The 17,869-nt window shown below is 37.2% G+C and overlaps 1 long non-coding RNA gene and 2 pseudogenes across 2 annotated transcripts; 1 reads left to right on the top strand and 2 right to left on the bottom strand.

Moving 5' to 3' along the window:
* The first annotated feature begins 4,761 nt into the window (after positions 1-4,761).
* Positions 4,762-7,974, top strand: LOC149116871 (uncharacterized). Its single transcript, XR_016205489.1, has 3 exons — positions 4,762-4,895; positions 7,040-7,187; positions 7,713-7,974. It is a non-coding gene; the product is annotated as an uncharacterized LOC149116871 (long non-coding RNA).
* Positions 7,975-10,293: 2,319 nt separating this feature from the next.
* Positions 10,294-11,784, bottom strand: LOC149116870 (acid-sensing ion channel 1C-like; annotated as a pseudogene).
* Positions 11,785-11,832: 48 nt separating this feature from the next.
* Positions 11,833-17,213, bottom strand: LOC149116869 (acid-sensing ion channel 1C-like; annotated as a pseudogene). The gene is made up of 6 exons (XR_016205488.1): positions 16,288-17,213; positions 14,785-14,932; positions 14,100-14,164; positions 13,401-13,546; positions 12,780-12,871; positions 11,833-12,422 (listed from the first exon to the last, which is right to left on the bottom strand). The product of XR_016205488.1 is annotated as an acid-sensing ion channel 1C-like (transcript).
* Positions 17,214-17,869: the final 656 nt, after the last annotated feature.

Genomic DNA, 17,869 nt, shown 5'->3' with positions numbered 1-17,869 from the left:
AAATCGGACACCTGTAATACAGTTACATGAGCCAATCATTTTAAGTCCTCTCCACTAGATACATCAATGACAACATTGATTACAATCACTATAGTGACAAATTCAAGAGACTGACTTTGTAAAATCTCCAGTGACTGTTTAGAAAGAAACTTTTAAATAGCCATTTTGCAAGCAATTCTCTATATTTTTAATTTATGATATTCCAAAATGACTACTAAAAGCTCTTTTTCAACTGAAACTTTTTTCTTTTGTGGGGTATTGTAATGGTTATGATTAATTGGTAGCAGGACATCGTGTCATCCAATTCAGTCTATAATTACTCGTGATTAACAAATCGGACTCCCGCTTCGCGAAACGAAAAATGCTTCCTTACTTTATTGCAATTCACACTCCCATGTCGAAACCATATGAATACAATTCTCTTCAAGTGTTTCAGCAGTTACCTTGTTTTTTGTGTACGGTCATTGCGCCCATTGTTATTTTATGTTATTTGTTCAAAAAAAATTGATACTATATTTTTTGAAAAAAAATTGTGGCTTTCTTAGACATTCGTCGTCAATTTACATAAGAGCCTCGATATTTAAAAGTTAAGCAAGATTTGGAGTTTGAATATATGAGCTCAGCAAGTGTTTTATCTATCCTTCTCCTCCTTAATCAATCGCAATTTCTTATGAACACTTTTAAGGAGAGTGTCGGTCTGTAAACATGGAGAATCCCCGTGGCAGGGAGACCCCTTAAAATATTCGAAGTATTGGCCAATCGAACGAGATAGGCGATGGAATTTACGCAAAATAAAGCATGCAGATAGCACAGAAAGACGGAAACAAACCTTCGTTCTATTTTACCCATTTTGTGATATACGCTTTGATCATTTATTCGAGGTAAATATCATCTTGAAGTAAATACGTTATGTCTACTTTTTAGCCGTTTAATAAATGAGACTGCGCGATTCAATTCTTATATCAAATTTTAACTGATTTGATGAGGTCCCAACGCACTTTAAATTAGTACCTCAGAATTGTCCCTCGTTTCTGCCGGCACAACCCTTTCAAAATCCGCTCGAAAATACGATTTCGGCTCTGGCTTATTGTAACTGCCCTATCTTGTGTTTATTCCATCGACAAAACAGTCGATTGCCGTGTATTTCGACATTTCATAGATTTCGAATTCATTTTAATCAGAACTTTTAAATACAATTTTCTAAAAAAAAGTTCTGAAAAAGGTACTTCGTAACGAAATGAAAGAAAAAATGGAATTCTTGGGCCTGTCGCATCACTCTCCTTTACTGTATTTACAGACAGGCACTGACAGAGTATGTGTTGTATTTGAGACCGTGAGCCCATGAAACAGTATCAAATTTCTTTATTGGGCTCGAGGATTGACAAACAACCACAACAATAGCTGTGAGATGATTATGCCAAAAGCCAGCTTTAAGTTATTCATTCTCTGAATTCGGCACCCTTAGTTGTCCTCATAAATTATTCAAATGAAAAGGTGAAAGTACAATATATTTTGAACCCTTTTTTTGTTCTAATCCACACGTTTTAACGCCTGAATGAACGCCGTCCTGTGCAATTCAGTATTAAACGACAATGACCACTTCCACTACTAAAATATAGTTTTAAAGTTTGATTTTCTATTTCTCCTGACGAATAAGGACTCCTCGGACTTCCCTAGTTGAGGAGGTTTGAAATTATAATTTATTTCGTACATGTATGTTTCTTTCAAAGGTTTATTTTCCTATTCAGGATTTATAGGATAAGTAAAGTTGCATGTTCTCTTTAATCCAGGCAATATCTGCTGTCCAATATTTAATTTATTTTTCCTTTTTTGTTATAACCATGCATTTTAATGAACGCCGTCCTATGCAATTCAGACTGAAAAGACAATGACCAGCTTCCACTATTCAAATATAATTTTAAAGTTTGGTGATTTTCTATTTCCGTTGACGAATAACGATTCCTCAGACTTCTCTTATTGGGGTTTGAAATTTGTTCGTACATACATATTTCAAAGGTTAATTTTCTTCGGAATTTATATAATAAATAAAGCTGCATGTTCTTCTTAATCCAGGCAATATCTGCTGTTCAATATTTTATTCATTTTTGCCTTTTTGTTTTAATCCACACGTTTTTAAAATGAACGCCGTCCTTTATGTTAAAAATACAATGACCGCTTCCACTATTAAAATATAGTTTTAAAGTCTTATTTCTATTTGTGTTGACGAATAACGATTCCTCTGACTTCTCTTTTTTGGGATTTGAAATTAGTTCGTGGGTACGTTTTTATTTCAAAGGTTTATGTTCTTCAAGATTTATAAAATAAACAAAGCTTCATGTTCTTCTTAATCCAGACAATATCTGCTTTCCAATATTTAATTAATTTTTGCCTTTAACTTATTTGCATTTTGTTCTTTTCAAGGGGCTTAAGAAGAATATCTACTATATTATCCCAAGAAATCAATCATCTAATAAACTGTCGTCTCACTGATAAAGTGCCCCTGGGATACCAAAATATTTTTCACGCCAAGTTAAAAATACGTAAATGAGGTTTTAATATCTGGAACCATACTAAAATCCATTTTAGGTGGCCGAACACAGTTTTCAAGAGCCTATGCCTAATTCACCATTACTTTTAAGCTGTTTATGCTTTGGCGCTCGTTTTTTGCAGGAGTCAAGGTTAACCACAGAAAAGTTTATTCTCGCATTTTGGCTAAGGTGTGTGCTGTTGCCATGGCAACGGGGCTGGTTAAAAACAAGACTTAAAAAATGGTTTTTGTTTATTTAAAAAAATCCAGTCGTTAGATTTTTTTCATCTTTTGCCCACAACGAATTGATATTAAATCCCTTCTGTCAACACTGTTCTAATAAAATTTTGACATAGGCGATTTTCGTAATTCGCCGTAAATCGTTTTCACCGCATGTTCTGTATTATATTATAAATTCAGATTTTTTGTGATAGATCATTCACGTGGTTTCTGAACTATTTTTTTGCCAAATTTCTTGAAATTCTAACGACTGAATCGTCAGAAATCCGCAAGTTTCTGCAAAAGCAATCGGTCTCAATTTTTCGAGCAACTGCGCATGCGCTGCATTTAACTGGGTTCTTTCGGTAACAAAGAGAAAGCTGAGAATTGCTGGTTTCTTTGCGTCGTTACCTTTTCTAACATATCTTTGTAATAAAAGACTAAAGCCATCAATACACTGCGTTCAATAATAGAGAAAAAATAGCACAGATAGTGCGGGTGTTGAGTAAATAAAATGATCGCTCTTTGCAATCCTTGTGCGCGCGCTCAATTGCATCAGCAAAAGCGCGCGCGAAAACTGTGTTCGGCCACCTTAAGAAGATGGCTTTGCGGTGTTCTTGGCAAGAAATTATCTGTATACCATCGTTGGCCCCGTAGCTTACAATTTTGCGATTTTAGGACTTTGGAAATTCGTTGGCAATTGTTAGTGAATAAGTTGTTTATCGATGGAAGCTACAACAAGGCAGTCGCTTTCTTTGACATTTTATTAATCAATTTAACTCAATACTTTGTCTGCTACTTCGACCTCAAAGATAATAAATTAAATTATGTTAAATCATTTTTGTAAAAAATACTTCTGAATAAAAATTAAGAAATGCATTCTTGTTAAAAAGGTTGCTTTAAAAAACGCAGTGAGAGGCCCGTGATGACGACTTGCCTGAATCATTTGCCGTATTTTTCTAAAAACGCGGCTATACTTTGTATCGAGGTATACAGCCATGTCAAATTGGAAATTGAATTCTACGAGTGATAAGTTCAATGTTAAAACTGAAAGAATTATCCATGCCGTTTTAATGCTACAATAGGAACAGGAATATAGTATTTTGATAAAAAGAGTAGTTCGCTTAGTTAATTCATCTTTGAATTTTCCGAACCTATTTAACGCTTTCGCTTTTCATCTTAAGTAAGGAGATGACTAAGGGGAAATAAACAGCTAAAATGCAAAATCTAAAAGCCCGTGGAAGACTGTACTTGACCTGATAGACGCTGTCAGAAAAATCATAATTTGTACATTTTATTTATCAATAAAAGGATTTTCATAGTATAGAAAACCTCGCTCTCCAACTCAAAATTTCGGTTGAACGGGAAAATAAAAGAATCCTCTCTGCAAGGCAAAGGGCTAATAAGGATTACAGACGCTGAAAAAGTGTCTTTGACTCAAATGCGGGCACAAAGGCGACAAATAGTAGATTATAATTTACGAACATTTACAAATTACGCATTCATTATCATAAATTAATTTTCCGATTGATGTTAAATGGTTAAAAAGAAGTAAGAATTAGGCCATAACATCATCTTCAAATTAGTGTTGAGTTTTTCCGTTTTTTATCGGGACTGAACGTTGGCAATCTCGTGCTCGTATGGCGCGTAAATAGTTTCTTCAACACAACAATCTTTTTCTAGAACCATGCATAAGTCGCGGCGCCATTGATTGAAGCCGATAATAGCACTATGAATCATCTTACAAGCCGCGAAGATCAATTGATTAGGGAATATACGATTTAACGCAAAAAAATCGACCAATGTTTAAATAAATATATAATATGAGGGAGCGTTCTCTATATATTGAACAATTATTTACTCTCGCGTTTGTGATAAGAGGTAGATATCTGCCGGATTTCGAATTTGGTGTGATTCGATATAATTAAGGTGACTTTGAAATAGTTTTCAATCGCTTAAATCAGTAATGTTTAAGTGGAATTGTGCTATCAATATTGAAAAGTAATAACCAATCACTCTCCATCAGCTAAACTACTGGTCAGTCAAATATACTTAAATTGAAGCATCTTTGATATACACTCGCATACAAAATCGACTTTGAAGAGCAGAGGAAGATCAAAGACTCGTTTGATACGGCATACCTTCACAAGTAAGTTTGTCTTTTATCGATGAAACCAAGAGCTTCTGTCCTTATTTTCAGTTAAATCGTGTATGATTCGTACATACCAATATTAGCCGTAACTTGGTTATGGCCAGATTTTACTTTCGCCGTTACTACTGTTCATGTTGGCTTACATTTGGAATGATTTTGAGAAAGGTTGACTTTTCCCAATACCAAAAGTCAAAGAACTCTTTGAATTATGGAAATAAACCATCTGGAGAGGTGCATGATATGACATGGTTGATTTAACATTTTTCATAGAAATGACACTGATAAGTATTGTGTAGATTGTCATTAAAAAACTCAAATAAGTTACATGTACATTTCTGATCTCAGAGGTCTTTCATAAATTCCCTGTATAGATCAGAGCCTCTAGAAATAACTTTGCATATGTTGCCGGTTTATCGGGCAGATATACTAAAATTCAGTTAAACTCTATATCTTCTCTTTCAGACAGCTGTTCGCCAATTATGAAACTGTTCACAATGCATTCTATTGCTTGAATTTAAATGTATTTTTACTTTTCATCTGCAATCCAATGTAGGCCTTATCTTTTCTTTTATTAAAATTTCTCAATTTACCTTTCAAATAATATTCCCGGATTGAAATCGCCGCTACTTGGTGCGGATTTTCCCCTTCATGCGGGGGCATTTGTATGGCAGACTATTCCCAGGTTTCAATGTCATCGAAATTCTAATTACACATGTTTAATTGAGAAAAATTGTCACATTGTCGGAGGGAGCAGTTTAGACGAGAAACTGTCAGCAGGACGCAAAAAACGGAAGTTAGAAGGTAGACTGAATAAGTATTGAAAAGACTGAAAAGTAAAATACCGTCGGCAGTGTATGGAAAAATAATTTGGCCAGCAGCGTCATTAACTACCTTAAAAGATAGAATATAGGAAATTGATATATGTTACACTTAAGAGTTTTTTTAATAAAACTAAAAACGTAATATTTGAAAGGTGAAGTAAACTGATAGTCAGTAATTGCCATTATCATTCGTGCGCTCTGTGAAGGTTAAAAGAGATTTTGTGCCGTGTGGCAAACAAAATTGAATTCTTCTTACAGTGACCTCAAGAAATCCTCTGGTATCAAAGTTAATGTGGTTGAACTGATTAAATCTAGATAAAGAATTGAAGTAACCAATAGTTACGAAATGATCCAAATTGACCATGTGATTACCTAAAACAGGAATTTAACGAGAAATTAGTAGACTGAGATAAAAAAAAAATCTTCCTCAGACTTCATGTTGTTATTCCTTGATTTCAATTACAGCACATGATTATGAAAAAACACGCACACTCTCGGTTGATGATAACAAATTTGTTGACGTCAATTGTGTCTAATTTCGATAGTTATTTTAATAGACCATCTTCTTTCTTGATTACTGATTTACAGATTGGTAAATGTAACACTTTTACAACAGAGCCAAGTTTGGTCTTTTCGTTCAATTTAGTGTTGCGTTAGCTATTATTTCTGAGTCGTTTTATTTAATTCCTTCAGTAACTTAGTTTATTTTAAGGTTGCAATTTTAGGTTTGTTCTTCTGGTGACATTTTCCATAGCACCTGCAGGAAGTGTTCTGCAAGTAGACACAGCAAATCCCAGAAAAAAGTCAAAGTGAAATAAATGCCAAAGCTGGACAATATTTGAGACAACGAATGGGATATAGAATAAATCGTACAGTGAGATAAAACGCCATGTAAACTAAGCAATGTATACCGTCGCAACTTGCCTTTTAGCCAAAATTGCCCATTCAGCTTCATTTTACTAAATCTGATAAACTGATCGGATTTCGGAATGCTGATACCACATATGGAAAATCAGATAAGGTTTTTAGACTTCCATAAATCTGGCGCAGCCTAACGCAGGGTAATACAAGAGTAACACGAATATCTTTACGGATTTTCAAATTTGTGTTAAAACAAAATTCACCTCTTGACCTTGTAATAACAGCTTACAACTCAGCAATTGGACAACGCAAGTTTACATTATATTCATTTCTCTTCTCGTTTTTCAATTCAAATCAGCAAAGTTTGTATTACATGAGATGAAAGACAAGTTTATGAACTCCATGCTGTGTGAGGTTCCATCATCTTATTGCCAGTCTTACGTCATTCTTGTCTCATAGATTAAGTCTGAAATGGCTATCTTCAAAAAAACTTTGACCCTCGTCCTTGTGTTTTGCCTGGTGACTAATGGCCTGGGAATGTCCATGGCGGGAAAAAATGTGGATGAAGACTCTGTGTTGGCAAGATTCTTCCGAGGACTCGACAAACGTACGATGTTGTTCATTAGGCATTCTGAGTAGTTAATATCCATGCAATCTTCAAGTTAATTAACTTTTCCCGACAAGGATGATTAATTGTTGTTATGGTTATACCACCGTATGGTCCCGTATGGCCCCGCTCTCGTAATACTATTAAAAGACCATAAGCAAACCCGGACGTTTGTGGGCCCGGATGGGTTGACGTGAGCCGGTCCGAAAAAAACCGTCTAGACCCCCACAAGTATTTACATGTACGCCTAACTCAACATTTACCAGGAAATTTCCACTGCCTCTAACGCAATCAAGCTGAGCAAAGGTTGTGTTCTCAGATAATTATGAACTTATTTGGATCTGCCCGAACGGGAAACTATTCAGCTCTCGGTTAGGACGTACGAACCTCAATACCCTCGGTCCGTAAGAAAACGAAGGTTTTAAAACGACGACAAAGATTTTAAATTGAAAAGGTAACTTTACTTAAATTTCAGCCAAATGTTTAACAAGAGACCTAACATGATAACTCTCTATTATTCTTCAGGTGAGGAGCGAGTTGGCCGTAGTGGTTGTCAAGACCAAAATGACATGTACTTTTGTTTTTTCGCGGCCGTAGAAGAAGACTCTTGTAACATTAATGGTCACCTGTGTGCCTATACATGTGGAATCTGCTAGGGCTCCTTCGAGTTGCAATCAGCGGTATAAACATGTAATCCAGGTTTATGTTTATTGTGTGTAGCAAAATCTGCGATGTATCACAAATAGACGGGGTTAATTAAACTGAAGACCTTCCAGTCTGATGAAAATATGTGTTAACTTATTTTTACACTCTCAGGCCGAACAATTTAAAGTTATCTCACTTCTAAGAAAAAAATCAACTAATGTTCTCTCAGACAACAAATTTGACTGCCGTCTTAGAGAGGTTCAGGCAAACCCTGAGTATAAGCAAAAAACCACGCTGATTAATCTTCTACTAGTACTAGGAAATGTTTTGTTGATATACTGCACCTCTAAAGCACACGCTCAAATATCTTTTCTGAGGCTACAGTATAGATCGACAAGAGAGAAATAGCCTAAGTTGCAGGACACCCGTTTTGAAACAGAGCGAAAACATTGGTAAATCAAGTAAATAATGGATCCCCTGAAATCTATATGGCCCGGAACTTCTGTTTATCCGTAAACAGGAACTCAAAAGAGTAGAAAGTAAGGTGTGGTCTCTCTCATACTACGCCGGCTCATATATCTTTAGCCTTTTGATCGAGAATGAGCATTACATCTGCTGCTTTGGAGATTTCACATTTTTATTCCCAAAACGTATACGCATCTAAGAGATAATCCATTGATGTACCATAAATTCTCATTATATTCCATAGTTAGCCCTTAAGGTCACGTCTACCGTAATGTCTAAAGAACACTACCCAAGTTAGAACCTAAGACATATTTTCCTATATTGAAATTTTTTTTCAAAACTTACTGCATAAAAGCATTAAACCTATAAAAGGGTAGTCATAATGAATGTGTATGCAAAAACCTGTGGTGAAATCACTGCTCTCTCTTCAACAATTTACCGATGATTTTCATGATGACGTTCTAGGAGCATTTTGTGCATTCATCTGTTTTGATCAAAAATGCAAAAATCGCCGTGATAGTGTCCCTCTTGACATGAGCGGAATCTAATGTAAATGAGCGAAAGCGTAGATCTTTAAAATTATAATTAGGCCTGGCAAACTTCTAAATGCAATAAACTGATAGAAATTGTATCATTCAATCAAATGGTGCAACGGGATAAAATACTTAATGATGATAACAAAATGACACACATTTGTGGAACGAGCTGCAATAAAGCCATGCAAACAATTGCGAATCTTAAAACTTGAGAACGAGTGATTTAAGGCAGGTACTAACAACTTTCCTTTGAACCTGGCACGTTAAGCAAATTTTGTACACCTGTTGTAAATGTAAAATTTTATGAATAACATCAACAGAAATCGCTGCTATTAGATTATCTGGCTCTCGGTCAGGGCCGAGGTTACGACGTACGGACCTCGCTGCGCTTGATCTGCCGGTACGTCCTAACTTCGAGCCAAATGTTTTCCCGTCCGGCCATTCCACCCAGTCAATATACATATGCTCCTCTTTGTTAACAAAACATATTTGCATAGTAGAAATCAATTTAAGATCAATAAGCTCTCCCAGAGATTAGTGAATTAGCACTTAGAACAGAAAAAGAATCAAAGGAATGAACTTCATGTAGATGGCCCCAGACTGTCTTACTCCAATATGACACTATATTGGCGTTGAATCTGCTCACAGTGCGATACCTTTCATATTGCCCATCTTCAAAATAACCATTTAGTGCCAGTGTGCTAGCGGTGCCATTAGTAAGAAATTTTGAATAGGACACTTCAGTATTGTATTTAGTCTGAGAACAAGAAACTTGGCAGTCGCAGATCTCCTCATCTAAAAATGCGACTTGAAAAGTTAAGTAATAAATAGATTTAGCCAAGCCTAAAAGCAATAATTGATTACAATAAATTAACCTGGCTTGAGCCTGCGATCAAATCAAAAACCAGTACCTGGTCAACGGTTAGAAACACACGTGTCCTACATGAGCTCTTAACCTGAGCCCGCGATATGGTCACGTTATGCTGGTCAGCGGATACCTTGTTTAGACATGTGTCAACTGACCATAACATGGATCTCCAATATCAAAGATGTACGCTGTAAAACAAAGCTGCATAATTTGGTCGACCTACTAGCTGGAGTATTGCCGCCATGTTGCAAGACGTCGTTTTTCGTCGCCGTCGTCGTAGGACGCACGCGCCCGCGATCCAGGTCGCTAGCCATGTTGACCATAAAAAATGAGTTGCATGGTTTTCTATTTCTATGCCAGTATGTTGTTCTGTTCCTATAGTTATGGTGCTCCTTCGGGCTGCCGAAACTGCGGTATGATCACTCATGTACAAACTGTCACCTTCTAAAATTGCATTTGATTTCTACTTTGAGAGCCATGTTTCAATCATCATAACACTTATTTCTCTCCTGCTATCTGGTTACCACAGGTGCGATGTTCGGGTGATACACACACGGGAGTCTCGGGAGAATCTTGCAGATGAAAATGAATGAACAAACAACATGAAGTACGCTTAAGCGTACTTTTTCTTCGGTGATTATTTTGTTATCATTATTTTACTTTAATTTTATTGAGATCAAGACTTATTTGTACCTGCATTCTCTCAAAAGTAAAACAAACAAGATGCCTACAAGTTATTCTCAGCTCTTGCAAAAAAAAAAAGGATAGAAAACAGCAAGAAGTGATACGGGATTTTTCATGACGACGTTAAAACAGACTGTTCTTGTCGAATCTTTCTCATTTGTATATGCTGCATGTTGCTGTCTACAAAAATAGTTCCAGTCACTGAAGTATTAACTGTCAGCAGAGATGGTACGGTTTTTTCGTAGCATATGGTAAACAACTTGACAGCGAGAGCCTTTGTCATGTTAGCATCTATGCGTAGAGCATTTTATACGTCTTATTAGACTTATTGGGCGGCTATTGACTATTGAACGCTTACTGTAGGTTAATTAAGTCCATAGAGCGACTTGTTTTCAGTTTAAGCTCTTAGCGACATTGAGTCAGACATAATTAAACACACGAAACTCCTTCATGTCATAAAAATATATTAATTATGTATAACTACCCTTTTCTGCGATAAAGCAATCAAAATGTGCTGTCCTGGTCCCACATTTATTCCTTCCCATTCATCGATATATTCGCTTTGTCCATGTACCAACAGCTTAAACCCTTCTGAGTACTTTCTGTCAGTGTACTCATGTATCTGTGCATCAAGAATGACAGTCAATCCGGATGAAACTCCAGCGCTATCCACCATTTTCACCTTACCATCAGTTCCTGAATTGAATGTATAACACATTCCCCATGGAGTTACCAAAGGAACAAAATCTTTGGGGAACAATCCAGTTCTTGCCAGCCAAACGTGCAGATGGGTCTATTTAATAGTTCCTGTAAGAATCTTCAACGACGATATTATGGGAATGTTGTTGCATTGCATCCAAGAGATCTTGCTTCGTATAGTTTAATCGGACCGTGGGTAGCAGCAAAGCAGTGACAATCCACAAGGCCAGTTACCTCGTACTGGTGCAGTGACTGACCATGAGCTGATGTTTAAACCGCTGGTTGCAAATAGTGGGTTGTCGTCAGTCATGAGAATTTTGCTTTTGGTAAACAAGTTGAGAGAGCAGATCGTAACAGCTGGAAGGTCCATTTCTTTGAGATGTTTTCTGCTTAGTACAGTGCTTATTGGACGATTGTAGTATTTGTTAAAAACTCTGTAATCTGTAAATATAGAGTAACCACCTGGGAAAAGCAATAATACAAGCCAGAGATGGCGGTGTAGGTGTCGGCACGTGTCGGCACGTGTACACCAACAAATTGAAGAACACAAAGGATCGGCAATCGGAAACCCCCTGAGAGAGCAGCACGATATGAAGCCAGAAGACATCGCGCAGATTTTTCGAATCTTAAGAAAGTGTCAGAACAAATTTGACTGACTTATTTTTGAAATGTTTTTTATCAAAGAACTGAAACCAACGCTAAACAAACAGTACGATTCAATTCGCGCCAAATTATTTGCTTAGAGCAATTCTTGCTAAGATTATTTTATTTTTCCATTGTATATTTTTTAACACTTTTTCTCATAGTTTATCACATTTTAGCGTTCGCCACATTTTTATCTATTATAACTTGTTTTTATCATATTTATGCTAATTTAGAAAATTTTGCTCACTTGAAAATGACCTCGGAGAGGTCGAAACGTCGTGACTTTTAAGCGTTAATTCTTATTTCAAAATCGATTTCTAAGAAACTACTTATTAAGATTTTCGACAAGTTGACACAATATATGTTACTGTCACAGATTCTACCACGAAAAAGATCTTTCTTTTCTTTTCTTTGTTATATTCGTTGTGTTTTGTTCTTTCGTTTTTTTGTTTGTTTGTTTGTTTTGTTTTGTTTTGTTTTGTTTTTCTTTCTTTCTTAAGGTCTTTCAGTGTGTTTTGTCTTTCACAAATATCACACAATCTGGTCAGTTTAAATCAAGTGACGACTGATATCAAGCCGGATGAGTAATATTGCGTCTTCTTCTTGCCAGGAAATTGACGAGAAAGTCGAAGAACTCACAGATAGTTTTTACGCTGCATCCAAGAAATAATCCCATGTTACCTCCGATCTCACCTAGAGAGCGAAAGAGAACAATGCATTTGATGGTAGATCACAAAGTTAACAATCATTTATTCATTCTAGGCACCAAGGTTCATTGAGCTTAAACGAATATCTGTATTTTTATAACTTTAAGGATGAATGTCAAGAGCTACAAAGACAACGAACCAAAAAAATGGTAAAAGTTTAGAGGAAGTGGGCTGAGTCCAATATTTTTGATCAGTTTTGGTTGACCATCTGTTGATTATGCACGATCAAGAACTGAAAATTTAAGTTCGTCGTCTTCGAAAACTCATTAACCCATTGCAGCTGAGAAGTATTTCTATTACTTTAAACCAAGCTGATAAAAGTAAGCAAAAACATTAGTTTCACCCAACAAAGAGATGCTATCATAAGCTGGTTTTTCCTCTTGCATCTCATAACTCAGTGAATTGAATCCCACTTGTAACAGCACCAGATTATCCCTGAGAAGTAAGAATAATATATATACATATATATTAATAACCCATGAGTACAATAGTGATCAGTGTCAGTTAAACTCTTTTTGAGAGATTTAACAGATAACTGGCAAGACAGAGTTGCTTTTCTGCTTGAGTTCGCGTTTGCCGGTTTGAACTCTACTTCCAGTGCTAGAGAACTGAGGCATGTACCTATTGCACTATGCTTGCACTTGGGTTTATGTTTACGCGGCCTGGTCGTCTCCTGGCTCTTCAAGCATTGGATACTCTAATACTATATTTTGTGTGTATTTTTATCAACCATGCCAGGCGAAAGTGTAATACACGACATACGCTTCATGAAAAGTGCAAAACACTGTTTTTGACGCTCAACCACACAAGCATGTACGACTCTCCCCATGTATTACAGACAATCTAGCAGACTTCTTCTACAACCCAATAAAGGTGAAAATAATTTTCAAGTATCAGTAACTTGGATAAGCTATCTCGTCTTACCATTTTTAAAACATGCTTTATTGAGGAGAAAAATGTTTACCTTTGGCACTGCAGACTATCGTAGTAACCATCTGATATCAGTTTGTCAGCAGTAACAGCATCTGGGAACTTTGAAGAAGATATTTCAGAATGGTATTTACTTTGAAAGCAGGGCACGTGGCAGTCACAGATCTCCACATCTAAAGATATTACATGAATAAATACATTTGAATCAGTGAGGTGTTAAGACCGATGTCCAGTCTATGCGGTCTTCCCACAGTGATACACATTTAGCATTTGGCATAAGACACGTGATACAGTGTTTTCACCAATTTGAGACTACTAATCAAATAAACAGCCTGAGCCAGTTGCCATGATAATTTGTAGGTTAACCTTGACTCTCTAAATCTGGTTATCAGATAAGTATATCTTTACGCTTGAAAAGGGTAAAAAGAGTAAAGCAGTTGCCTTGTAATTTTAGACCCGAGGAAACAACCGTGAGCCATATTCTGTGAAATTGCAAAATTGTGTGTCTGTCTCTGTCTATATTATGTCATTTGTTTGCACTCTTTATAGGTTTATCCCTCGTGTTGTTGCTGTTTGGTGGTTGAACATTGGGCCTCAGAAAGAGCTGAGGTTGTGAATTCGTTCAGTGTCAATGTTAGGCTAACTCCCATAAAACAAAACCTTAAAGCAAGTATAAAAGATATGGACTTCAGGACACGTGGGGACGTGGTGAATGAAATGGGCGTCTTTGCTCACTGGATTCTTGGAGGTAGCAGCGATTCTCTTTAGCTGTTACGCACGTTGAGATTCCGAAAGCACCTTCAAATGAAAACAAACAAAATTTACTTACGGAAATCATATAACTACCTTACTACTTTAGTGAAGAGCCACATGTACAGTCTTTCATTCCATACAGTGTTTTCAGGATACTATATTTGCGTTGCCTCCAGATACTAAGTATGGGCCTCTCTTCCCATTCAATTTTAAAAGGAAGGGAAAGCGTGTTTAAAAATGACGACAGACATCCTAGCTGACAGGACACTAGAGGCGGGTTTTCAAGTGTAGATTATCACCCATGATAAAAACATGGGTTTTGCACGTGATTTAAATTTACATCAAAAGATACATGCATTTATCGTGAGGGACCCAGAATAAAAGAAGTTGGTATAAACCTATTCATTTGAATACAACTTACTATGGAAAAATGGCCAATTTCCTCCACGAGACACGCCTGCAGGGAATCATGATAGTTGTATTCATCAAAACAAATATCCATTCCAAGATGATGAATACAGCTACCATGATTCCCTGCAGGTAAATCTCAAAAAGGGAATTTGCCAGGAGGCCCTTGACTGTACCTCGAATCCTCTAATGCGAAAGTTAAATGTGTCAAATGGTTTTAACTGCCGCAGTAACCTCAAGCCTCAAATATCTCTTACCGTTGTAGCCGGCTGGTCGACAACCACACACCTTTACGATGTTTTCAGCGTTACATTCATAAAGGCATCCCTCTTGTGTGTATGTTCAGAACGTTTTCAGCGATTGTCTTGTGCAGTTTGTATCGTATGACTCTTCCAAATTCTTGTACTGAGAAATTCAAAATCATTTTTATTTATGAACACCAGCTGGCAAAACAAAAATTATCAAGTAAGGAAAACTTGATAGTCAGTGGAAGTGGCCATATGTATGGTACGTAAAATCAACATTATGGTTTTACGCTTTCTGCTCGGTGAGAGACGAAGGAGAAACTCTGCTGGCAACCGCTCGTTCGTTTAATCAGTCGTCGTATCCAACCAGAAACAAATGAATTAAAAATACTTGTTTTTAGCAAGTTTTAACCGGTTTATAACTTACGAATTTAAGATAGGATTCAAAATGCTGTCTCTATGTGACTTTGCTGACAACATCTGGTACCCCATGATTGGCTACAAAATTGCAATTTGCAGCCCTGCACTGGGTTCGTCTTGTACGCATCAAATTCAAACGATCTTTGGCTGCTTGCAAGGCTCCAGAAACTATTGCTGTGCAATTAATTCACCTAAAAAACTATCCATTGTCAAAGGAACCTGATGTTAGGGTTCTTAGACTGGTTAGCTTCAGTTCTAATTATACCAAAACAGTTTCTCTGTCTGCAGCTCGGCAGGGGTGTGGCAGAATGCCGAAGAGCAACTGCATAAAAGAGAATGCCCAATGCAATGTTTACTCGCAGTTAGTTTCATCCATTTTGCTTGCAGTTAGCTTTTGCTTTTTTAAAAGGGCCAAATATAATGCAGTCCTTTCCAACAAATAAAAGCGGACCACAAACAAGCATTAATGAAACAAACCGCAAGCAGGGGCAGCGGTAGCTCGGCAGGGGTGTGGAGAATGCCGAACACCAATTGCATAAAAGAGAATGCCCAATGCAATGTTTACTCGCAGTTAGTTTCACTCATTTTGCTTGCAGTTAGCTTTTGCTTTTTTAAAAGGGCCAAATACAGTATAATGCAGTCTTTTCAAACAAATAAAAGCGGACCGCAAACAAGCATTAATGAAACAAACCGCAAGCAAACAATGTATTCGGCGTTTGCCGTTCTGCATTTGGCTTTCTGCAAAACATCCCTGCCGCAGCTAGTTTGCAGTTTGCGAACACGTGCTGGACAGCATGGAATGAAGCCAATTTTGGATGCATTCCGATCTGTTTCTTTGTCGCTATGTACTTCGCAAAAGTATAAGAAATTTCTCAGTGCGGTTTCTCTCACAAATAAACGGTGGAAAAGTGACTAGTCGTTCCCACAGTTAAACCGAAAATAACTGAAAATTTGATTGCTTGTAAACGTTTCACATGACAAAACGTGACAACTCGCGCATGCACAATAGGCAATAGAGCAGTTGCTATCAAAGGTTCCCTCTTGTCTCACCGAGCAGAAAGAGAAGGGAATCTCTGTCTCGCAGAATATACAAACCCTTTTCCGCGAAAGAGCAATCAAGACGCGCTGTCCTGGTCCCACATGTATTCCTTCCCATTCATCGATATATTCGCCTTGTCCATGTACCAACACCTTGAACCCATCTGAGTACCTTCCGTCAGTGTACTCATGTATCTGTGCATCAGGAATGACAGTTAATCCGGATGAAACTCCAGCGCTATCCACTGTTTTCACCTTATCATCAGTTACTAAGTCGAAGGTATAACACATCCCCCATGGAGTTATCAAAGGAACAAAATCTTTTGGGAAACAATCCGGTTCTTCCCAACCAAAATAACACATGGGTCCAACAAGAGCACTTATATTCTGGCTGTAGTGTCGAGAGAATTCTTCTTGGTCGGGACGATGAAATGATTTCTTCATTGCATCTAGCAGAACTTGTTTGTATTGACTTGTGCAATTTGGCAAACCAGAGGTAGAGTATACATACCAGGGTGGAGCGTAACTGCAAAGCAGAGACCATCCACAAGGGTGGCTCCCTCGAACTCCAGAAGTCACAGCGCATGAACTGATATTTAAGCCGCTGGATGCAAAGAGTGGGTTATTATCAGTCATGAATATTTTGCTTTTAGCAAACATATTGAGAGAGCAGATCGTAACAGCTGCAAAGTCCATCTGTTTCAAATGTTTTCTGCTTAGTACGGTGTTAATTGGACGGTCGTAGTATTTGTTGACAGCACCGTAGACTATGGAAATGTAGTAATCACCCGAGGTCAACAGTAACACAAGCCAGAGTAGGCGAATGAGAATGTGGCGCTTCATGAAGACAACGAATCCCATGCAGTGTTGTGTTATCCACAAACTCACGCCATATCTCTGTTGGGATCTGTTTATTGTTATGTTGAGCTTCCTTCTGGGAAAACCCTACCTCTGGATTTTGTACCTTCCAAAAGTCATTCATTTTCTCGCCCGTGCCTGATGAGGATAATTAGAGATGAAATTCAATTCAATTATTCATTCTGTTTCCCCTAGTAAGAAACAGTTTTTATACTTGTTACTAAAAGAACTGACTTTGTTATAACAACAGAATTGGGATGCACGGGTGTAAATATGATTTTAACGCGACTCAAAGTAAATCGGCGCGCTATTATAGCTTGACGAACACTTGTTCAATCCTCCGTTGTTCCGATGAGTAAAATTCTATAGCTAATAGCTGTGCTTTTCACTGCACTGTTATACTACTGCTCTCGAAACTTATGGCCTGATGAATGCGATTTTTTCAAATAGTAAGTAAGTGAGTAAATAAGACTTTATGATTTTTCAATTTTGGCGTGAAGATACTCAACGAGTTCAAGTTGTCAGATTGATGATTAATTTTACCTGAAATTTGGAATAGCAATGGTCAGAAAAAATCACCAAATTTTGATTGATAGCGCCCAGTTGCAGCGTTTCTTAAATCTGCAAAATCGTTGCATGAGCTGAACAAAAATTCATTTCATAACTTAAAGTGTGATTTTAATTTAGCATTATTGTTTATGCATATCATTCCCTGCAAGGTAATATTATGTTAAGTATGTACCAGTAATCTCATGAATGCAATTACTCTACGAGTGATATT

Source organism: Orbicella faveolata, unplaced genomic scaffold, assembly GCF_042242905.1.
Source record: "Orbicella faveolata isolate gen_17 unplaced genomic scaffold, um_ofav_v1 contig_12, whole genome shotgun sequence".
NCBI classification, from domain to species: Eukaryota; Metazoa; Cnidaria; class Anthozoa; order Scleractinia; family Merulinidae; genus Orbicella; species Orbicella faveolata.
The sequence above is the reverse complement of the archived record's forward strand: the minus strand, read 5'-3'. Positions and strand labels throughout refer to the sequence as shown.